Source organism: Egretta garzetta, unplaced genomic scaffold (genome assembly GCF_000687185.1).
Source record: "Egretta garzetta isolate BGI_Z169 unplaced genomic scaffold, ASM68718v1 scaffold574, whole genome shotgun sequence".
NCBI classification, from domain to species: domain Eukaryota; kingdom Metazoa; phylum Chordata; class Aves; order Pelecaniformes; family Ardeidae; genus Egretta; species Egretta garzetta.
Window position 1 is genome coordinate 486,527 of NW_009259488.1, and position 9,538 is coordinate 496,064.

Here is a 9,538-nt window from a genome sequence, read left to right on the forward strand (position 1 = left end):
AGGAAAGGGAAAATACTCAGTTCTCAGCACTGATTTCAGGAAGATGCTATCTAGGGAGGCACAGCCCGCAGTCTTGCTTGTTGAAGGGAGAGGATTGGGGGCACTCTTCCATGGGCTGCTCTGATGCTCCCGCTTCAGGGGCTTGAAAAAGCTAAAGGGGGCGCAAAGCATTTCTGAAACGGGGACAGCATCTCATTGCAAGGAAAAGGAAGGAAGCGGGAGCCTGAGCCTCATGGAAACACAGCCCTCTCTTGCTAGCAATTTCATGAGAAGTGTCTTCATGCTGTGTCGGAAGAATCCCAGCAGCAATTGACAGGGAGGATTTCAATCAGAAATCCATCTCCTGTAAGGACTGCTTTGGGGGCCGAACGGAGAAAGCAACCTGCAATCTACTGTGTATTGCTGAGCAATAATGGGGCCAGCTCAGATGGAAAGCAGGTGGAGAGAAAGTGAATAAGGCCCCCAAACACTGGGGAGAGTGGAAACAGAGCACCGACTGCCGCAATACAGGCCAATGCCACTTCAACCAGCTCTGCAATCATCAGAGCCCCAGCTCTCTCCCCCCTCTACGTTTGCCTCATGACATTCAGCCAGTGAGCAAACATTTTCCTGACCACAGACTAGATTTAAAACCACTTTGGCTGCAGCTTATCTCAACAAATAAAAGACCAGGAGGTGGTCTGAGTGCATGGCTCTGCTCAGCTCTGTCTACAGGCAGCTTGTACACAGCTGCTTTTGACTCTCCCTGCAGGAATAGCACCCAAGGTACTCACAACCTGATGGCGAAGGTGCTGTCTGACCATTGCTCTGTGTAGTGCCGAAACCAGAGGCACAGCAAGCTGGCCCAACTGTTGCTGCCCCTGATGAAGGCGAAGTGAAGGGAATACCTGCAGGGCATTTGGGAAGGGAAGCAATAACTTGGTCACCATGCACATCCCACCTCCTCTCACCAGACAGAAGCAGCAAGCCTGCTTCTCCTGGGGTCTCCTTCTCTGGACTGGCCTTGGCTCTTGCCACTCGCTACTGCCAGGATTCGGCCAGCTCTGTCTTGGCACCTCCACCAACTGTCTACACTGCAGAGAAGCTTGGAGCTGCCTCTCAGCAGGTCAACCGGGGACAGCATCACCCAGCCAGCTCTGCCTGGGCACGCTCCAAAAGCTGCCTCGCAGACAGACCCTTGTCCTGGAAGGAAGCCCAAAGGACACAGCAGTCAACGTGGGGCAGCAAAGCCCAGCTATCGCCTGCCTTTCTCAGATTGCCAAAGTAGAGGACTGATCTTTTTTGATCAACTCGGCACTGAACGGAAATCTGGAACTGATTTTATTCCCGAAATCCCTGCCCCAGTAGGTTCATGCTTCAAGGGACAAGCTGGAGGGAACACAACCCATGGTTAGGCTGCAGAAAGGCTGGAATATATCAACTGAAGTAACACAGGAATGGCTTCTTGGTGCCCAGAAGGATTTCTGGCCAAAACAGAAGGAACACAGACAAATTTAATGCCCTGGAGTAGTGCATGATGAGAGGAGCGGCATCCTGCTCTCCTCATCATGTGCCTTTCATTCTCCTTCCCCATCAGGCACAGTGCTTGCTATGGGGTCTCCCTGAAGCCAGGGCACTGGCCAGACTGGATTCCCCATCCGCCCCAATTCCTCTGTTCTTCCTGAAGAGTCCTGGGAGGCCACGAACACACCCCTGTGCAGGGAGCCAAAAGGAACTGCAAAATCTCAGAAAGTTTTATATAACCACAAAACCATTTCCCAGGAAGCTGTATTTGTGCCATCTTTTTATATTTCAAGCCTGTTCCAGTTCTGTTATCTTTTTTTTTTTTTTTTTCTTTTTCCCAACGCTAGCAGCAGCAGCGTACTTAGCCTGGTAAATAATGCATACCGCTCTCGCTGCTATGCAGACAGACAAAGGCAGGTAGTGTATCAAAGAATAAAATTGTACAGCGAATTGCAGTGTAATAGCTGTAATTTAGTGCCCTGTGGGTGATCAGAGATTCAGAAAGTACCAGAGACCCATGCTCCGTGCTGACTGGCAAGGTGACTGGAGATACAGCACAGTGTTTGACCCTTGGATTGCTTCCAACCTAAGCGGAGCCATAAAAAATTCAGGAGACCATGCTGTCTCCCAGCAAAATGGTTTGTGGGGTGGATAAATAGATGGATTTTGTGTGTACGCACACACAGTATATTTATGTGGGCGCACAGAGATAATCAAAGAAACACTGATCAAGACCCGGACTACTTATATAACAGAAATGCCTGGGGAAGCTGGGGTTGTATCTGGGTTGTTTTTTATTGTCTGCTTTGCAAGAACAAAGGGAAGTCTTCGTTAGGGCTCCAGCTGGATCCCAGCTCAGAAAATCTCGATTCATTTCACATGCAGGCTAGGGGCTAATGATGCATGCGTGTGTGTCTGTCTGATTTCAGCTCCTTGGCCATCTCAGACTTGGAGGCATTCAGATTCCTTGCCAGGTTCCCATTGCTGGAGCATTTGTCTCCACCAATCACCCAGGAAGTCATCTGAGGAAGCAGAAATGATAGCAGGAGAAATAATGTTTTTTTCAGACTCCCTAGCAGCCCCTTGATCAGAGGCAGAGATGCATGTTCCCTTGGAGCTCAGCGGAGACCTGGAAGGATATAATCACTATCTTTCTACCTAAACAACATACGAGCATGCAGGGATGGAGAGGGCTGTCACGTCCCATTTGCAGACATCTTGGCGTAGGGGAAAACTCCTTTCTTCTCCCTGCTTGGGGAGCCCCGAGCACCCCCTGTCCTCACAAGCCTCTCTCCCATTGCCCAGGGGAAATGAGAAGGAAAGGGTCGGCCACATCCTCCAAGAAGCATGGGGGCCTGCCCACAAGCAGCAAGCACCAAACTAAGCAAGAGGGGCTTTGAAGCAACAGGGTGACCGGGAAGGACAGTGCTTAGCATAAATACCAGGCACTTTCTTTTCAAAGAGCATCCCGCCATCCAGAAAACCACAGGACACATTAGAGGGCACGTCTCTCACTGTCCCTGCAGACGGGGATGGACTCAGCCTGACTTCGCAGCAAGGTGCCTGAGCCAGGGAATACTTTTACATGGCTGTCCTCTCTCATAACAAGTGACAACTCTGGATCAGCCACAGCACGTAGCAACCTGTCCACCACATGACAGGCCTGCAGAAGAGATGGTGTAGAAAGAGGCACAGATTTGGCTTCTGCCTCTGTCAGCAAGGCTACGAAATCCTTGAGCACTTCATGACTCTAACAGCACCTGGAACCTTGTAGGACAAATCCCACGTGGGATCCAGATAGAGAACATGGCACTTTTGACAAACGGCAGTTGTGGTTCAGCTTCCTCATGCCTTTCACAGCACCATCAACCGAAACTGGAGATCTTAATGCCCTTGGGACAAGGAGATGGGGAAATGCCATGCATAAATTGAGTGGGAAAGTCAAGATGGAAACAGAAGAGAATCAGGCACCACCCCATTAACTCCTAATGACTGCCAGGCAAAGGAGGTAGAGCAGGCGAAAACGGGGGACTGGGGCAGGAAGGGTGACTGTGGTCACCAGATGACTGAGCTGGAAACTGGCTGCCCAGAAACACAGCTGCTGCTTCTGATGCTGGCACAGATGCATGTGTGAGCTCTGCCTCACCAGACCAACCTCGCCGCCCTAAATCTCCGCAGCCCATTTGCCAAATAAGTACTTTCTGGCTCCCTGGAGCCTGGTCAAGGGGATAAATCTCCAAGAAAGGGCTTAGGCTCTTCTGAATGTCGCTCAGGCACCCCGAGTTAAAAACATGGCTATAAAGCCAGTCACCCAATTTTGAAGTGGCATGGAAGCCTGGGGTGGGGGTGGGGTCTCCTCAAGAGACTCTCCAAGACCCCACGTGCACGTCAGAAGCAAACTTGTCCTGGGGAGCTGCGACGGCCACATTTTCCCTCCCCTGATACTCGCATAATGTTAAAAGCAGGGCACACCATTCTGCTCAGCCATGCCTCGGTTCAGAATACCCAGCTCCCCGTGACTTCCCAGGCAACCGGCAGGACCCTGTACTGCCTCTGCACCACAGCACCCGTCTCTGTGATGGATGCACCTCTGCTGGCTGCAGAATAAACTCGGCCACGGGGTTGTGGCCCCAATAACACAGCACTTCATAAAGCTGCTTGGGTCTCTCTCTCTGTTCTCAGATATTTATAAGGGACCCATCCCCACAATATATCTGAGCACTTCACGCTCGATCAGATATTTCTTCTTGTAACTCTGCTCTCATCCTTGCTCAATTGATAGGAACTACACCCACACAGCTTCTTAGACCCTCGAGGTGATGCAGCATGTTTTGGGGAGGACAGCAATGCTTTCATAAAACAAAGAACATAAATGGCTAGTACAGGCCCAAAAAAATGCCTCCAAACTGGTACCTGGCATAAGAAAACTTGTGCTGACACGTCCGGGGGGAATGGGCAGAGACTAAAGCAGAGGGGAATCTTCAATTTTTAGTAACTCATTTGGGCAAATCTGTACCCCTGTTCCCAGGTTTGCAGCATGGGAAGCACTGGCTGGACCCATGTATCCCTCTTAGATCACATCTCTAAAAGCCATCATTCCAATTCTCCTGTGTCCTCCACACTAACACAGCACGATTTGGAGTTCAGCTTCGTTCAGTATCAAAGCGATATCTATGATTACATGCTGTGCCTGGCTCTGTGAAAAGCAGGACTCCATCTGTTCCCACTGCAATTACTGCGCTGCGTGGATAGCCATGATCTTGCATGAGGCACGCAGCTCCTCAGAGCCCCTCATGTTTGACCAAGGCATGTAGGACACGGGCTTTCATCCAAACAGAACCTATTGATGAGGGCAGGCATCAGCCCTGGCTACAGAATCCCTTCTTGGACCCACTCTGCATTTCACCAATGCCAGTTTCATCTCTGGGTAGGTTGTTTTGATTAATTTCATTTAATTAATTCTATCATCTCAAGCTGTTCCCAGAATCTGTGGGGAGCCCATCAAGGTGGGAGCAGAGAACATGATGCACACAAACTGAAGATGCAGTCCATTGGCTTCTCTATATTTATCTTCCCAGAGGAAAAAACCACCCCACCCTACAGGAGCATCTTTCAGCCTGTAGAAATCTGACAGTTTTTTCTGTGGCTCTTCTGTTCCCTTGGTGGCATTTAATTCTGCAATTGTCCCTGCTAGGGGCAGACATATCTACACTGGAATTTGTGTCACCTGGTCATCATCACAAAGATGCAATTTCATCCCTGTTTATAGGGCCTGGGTAGAAAGGAGGGAATTTATGTGTTGGTCCTACAGGTGGGAAGTAGAAGAAAACCAAAGCTCCATAGCTCAGTCCTAGCTCACAGCACCTCTCAGCTTCTTGTCTGCTCCCCTTGCACTCAGTTTTTTCTTCCTCCAAGAGGTCAATACACAGCCTCTGCCCCTGGTGATAGTTTCTGATTATTCCTTTGTGCTGGGAGTTATCCTGTCCTGGGGATCACCCATCCTTGTCTGCCCTCAGCAGCAAGATGTTTCCCTCCATCTCTTCACAGGTGCAAGTGTACGGACAGAGAAAGACCCACCCTGCCTGCTCTCACAGAGAAAGACCCACCCTGCCTGCTCTCACATCGGCCTTCCCCTGCAGACAGGCTTCTGTCTTGACACGGGGCAATGACCTCCTTCCTTCTGTGATCCCAGTGACCACCTGCATTTGGTACAGCAGGGCTGGGAGGGGAGAGGAGACACAGCACTGGGCTAGAGCTGGACACCCACTACGTTGGGGAAACCTGTTCTCAGAAGGTCCCTGGAAGGTCCCCTCCCATCTTATGGTTCACGAGGCATTGCCTGACAAGCTGGGGGAGGACATGCTTGGGGGACAAAGGACTGCTCCCCACCGTATAGCCAGGGATAAGAGGTCAGGCCCCTGGATTCAGTGCTAGCCCAGCTACTTACTTGCTGTGGAGATTGGGTCAGATACTCCCTCACTCTTCACATCTATAAAGTGAGATGTCTGGCCTCAGCTTCCTCTCAGACTAGTCAGAGGACTGATTCATTTGTGCTTACAAAGCACAGTGAATCTTGCAGATGGAGAAGGCAAAAAGAAGCAGGAAGGTAGTAAATCAGGAGTGCCCAGGAACATTCTCCTAGACACATCCTGCAAACTAGCGCTGAATGGCTCACATCCATATTATTAAACTCCCCTCACCTCTGAAATAGAGTGACCTCATGCAAAAGTTGTGGGAGTGGCTCTCTGCCTGTGCTAACTCCCAAATCATGACTGGAAATGGTCCGGGACAGTCCTAGTGGGACCAAGCCAAACCATGCCAGGGATATGCTGACACTTAATTCTGGTGATTGAGTTTGTGTTCTGGGAACTTTTCCTGACATTTAATTTACTAGTAAAGACTTAATTACTAGTGAAGACTTAATGCCTGATCTATTAAATTACCCTCAAAGTCAGCACTGCCCTGATAAAAATCAGCAAGTGTCCCTAAACCTTCTTGAAAACGTTGATTCCTCATCCCTCTGTCATTACCTTTCCATCTCCTCAAGGAATGTGGAACAAATTATTAAATAATCAATTTGTTATCACTTAAAGATAATCAGGTGATAAGAAAAAAAAACAGCAGAGAGAAAGCCAAGAACGAACCACATCAAAACAGTTAACTTTCTTTGCCATAGTAACTGGAATAGTGGAGAGAGCAGGTCCAGCCATGCAGACTATCCTGACGTGTAGTAAGGCTTTTTGAAACAATCCTGTATGATATTTGTCACGGGTATGCACTCTGAAACTAGTTATCAGTAGTTTGCCATCAGACCAGGAAGACTTACAAAGATCAGTCCCAGGGGTGCCTAGCCAGATCTATCAACTAGTTTCCTCAATGATCTAGATGATGAAATAAAGTATATTTATAAAATACATAGCTGGCCCCAATGCTGGAAGAGCTTGTGAGACTGAAGGCAGGATAGGGAAAAAAAAATTATCCTTACAAATTGGAGAAAGAGCTCACAATCAGCCAGCTAAAATTCCATAAACCTGGTGCAAAATACTGCACTGAGAAGGGGAAAAAATTAAATACACCAGTAAAGAAAGAGGGAACAGCTGTGTTACCAGGGCATACTGCCTATAAGACAAAGGAGGTAATTTTTTGCTTTCTCAATACCCCCAAGCTAGAGAGGCTCAATAAAAGAGGCTTAGCCTAGGTTGGGATGGGAGGAAGGTAACAGCATAAGAGGGGCAAGACGCATAGGGTTGAAAGAAGAGGACTGAGTCTAGCAGGGAGAAAACAGAAGAGGAAATACGACAATGAACCTTAAAGATATAAGGTTGTGATGAGAAAGATGCTGGTCGGTTGTTCCCCATGTCTCCTGAGAATAGGTCAAGATGCAACAAGCTCAATTAGGTTATACCTAGAGTACTGCGTCCAGCTCTGGAGCCCTCAGCACAAGAAGGACATGGAAGTGTTGGAGCAGGTCCAGAGGAGGGCCACAAAAATGCTCTGAGGGCTGGAGCTCCTCTGCTATGAGGCCAGGCTGGGAGAGTTGGGCTTGTTCAGCCTGGAGAAGAGAAGGCTGTGGGGAGAGCTGAGTGTGGCCTTTCAATACCTAAAGGGGGCCTATAGGAAAGATGGGGAAAATCTTTTTAGTAGGGCCAGCTGTGACAGGACAAGGGGGGATGGTTTTAAACTAAACCAGGGTAGGTTTAGACTAGATATAAGGAAGAAATTCTTTCCAATGAGGGTGGTGAAACCCTGGCAGGGGTTGCCCAGAGAGGTGGTGGAGGCCCCGTCCCTGGAAATATTCCAGGCCAGGTTGGTCGGGGCTGTGAGCAACCTGATGTGGTTAGGGGGGGCCCTGCTCCTGCAGGGGGGTTGGGTTGGGTGGGCTCTAGGGGTCCCTTCCAACCCAAAACATTCTGTGATTCTATGATTCTATGATAAAGAGGAGGGAAAGTTTCCCAGCTATCAGTCAATGAGCAGCATAACAAGTACTGGGGAGGTGGTGGCATCCTTGGAGTGTGTTAAGGGCAGGTAAGGCAAACACTTGCTTGGGAAGCATCAGCGTATCTGATCCTGCCTCTGGGCACATAGATGGAGTGACTTCTGAATGTTCCTTTCAGACTGACACTTGTGTAAATTTTAGTTTCTAATGTCACTTCGTCACTCATTGTGGTTGCAGGGATGTGACCCCAACACAGTAGGGACAGCCTGATCAGAAACGCTGAGCAGGGCTTATCCAGTCTTATTATTCTCTCAAATTATATTATTTGGTGTTCACTCATACGTCATCACACCCCGCGCCTTCCTCTTAGGGGTTTTGTGTTAGACCAACCATTCAAGAGCTTACTAAAAACTACTTCATGCTTTTCTGCTCACCCCTCTGCCAGGAGGTGGGTTCCATAATCTGATTGCTCTCACAGCCAGAAACTTCTGATTTCCAGCTTAAATATACTTGTGGCCAGTCAGCAGGCACTTGATATGGAGTAGTAGTTTAAATTCATACTCATGTCTGTGAATATTCTAAAATACGGAAGCTGATGTCACTGCATGTAAAAAACTTCCAGATCTGTTCTTCAGGTTTCAAGAAGGAAAAGATTATACATTCACTGAGGAAAAGGAACAGTTTTGCTTTCTTGCATCAGCACGGAGATGACCTAAATGACATTACAAAGGAAATGAAGATGTAACACAGTAAAGGCTGAAGAGAGAGTGCCAGCTGAGGGCAGAACCAGGAGACCCAAGACCAGGTGACAGGCATAATGAGGTTATCAGCTTGATGGATTCAGGAGGGCCAGGAGGAGTAACACGTGAATTGAAAACTGCTGCTTGCAGTGGTGGGAATGGTGGCTTGCTTGTGAGGGAGGAACCAGTTCCCCTTTTCTGTCTTCCCAAAAGATGTGACAACAAAGGTCACACTCGTCTGCCTGCAGAATGGTATATGTATGTCTCTCTGTGGAGAAGTGTGCGTGCGAGAATTGACAGTCCCCCCCTGAATCAATACTCACCTTTGTAAAGGAGAAAATGCTTTCTGCCGAAGTGATGGCTATTTCATCCCATTGCAAACCATAACAGATGGGTTTTCTTCAAACCTCTATGCATTTTAAGATTGTATTTACACTCACTAAGCAAGTCTTCTGTCTAAGAGGGGAAAAAATAACATGCTCCTGCTTCTTCATTTTCTCCCTCCCTCTGGTGCTGTGCTTTCCCAAGGCTGCTGGCTGGGTCCTGCTCAGCTTCTTTACTGCCTTCTAACTGAGCTGCTTCTGCTTGGAGAGCAATTATCTGTGTCTCACCTTGGAGGTGGGACTTCTGGCTCCTTTGGGTTCTGTAGTGTAGGCTCTGTAACATAGAGTCAAGTACCAGATCGAGAAGCAGAGAAAAGTACGGCTATCCCTCACTTTCTCCAGAGAGATAACGAGACTGATGCTGTTACCAACACATGCCACCTCCCATAGTAAAAATGTAAGGTGTTGGGGTTTTTTTTTGAAAGAAAAGTGAAACACACTAATTAGGTATTAGTATTATCACTCCTTCTATGACA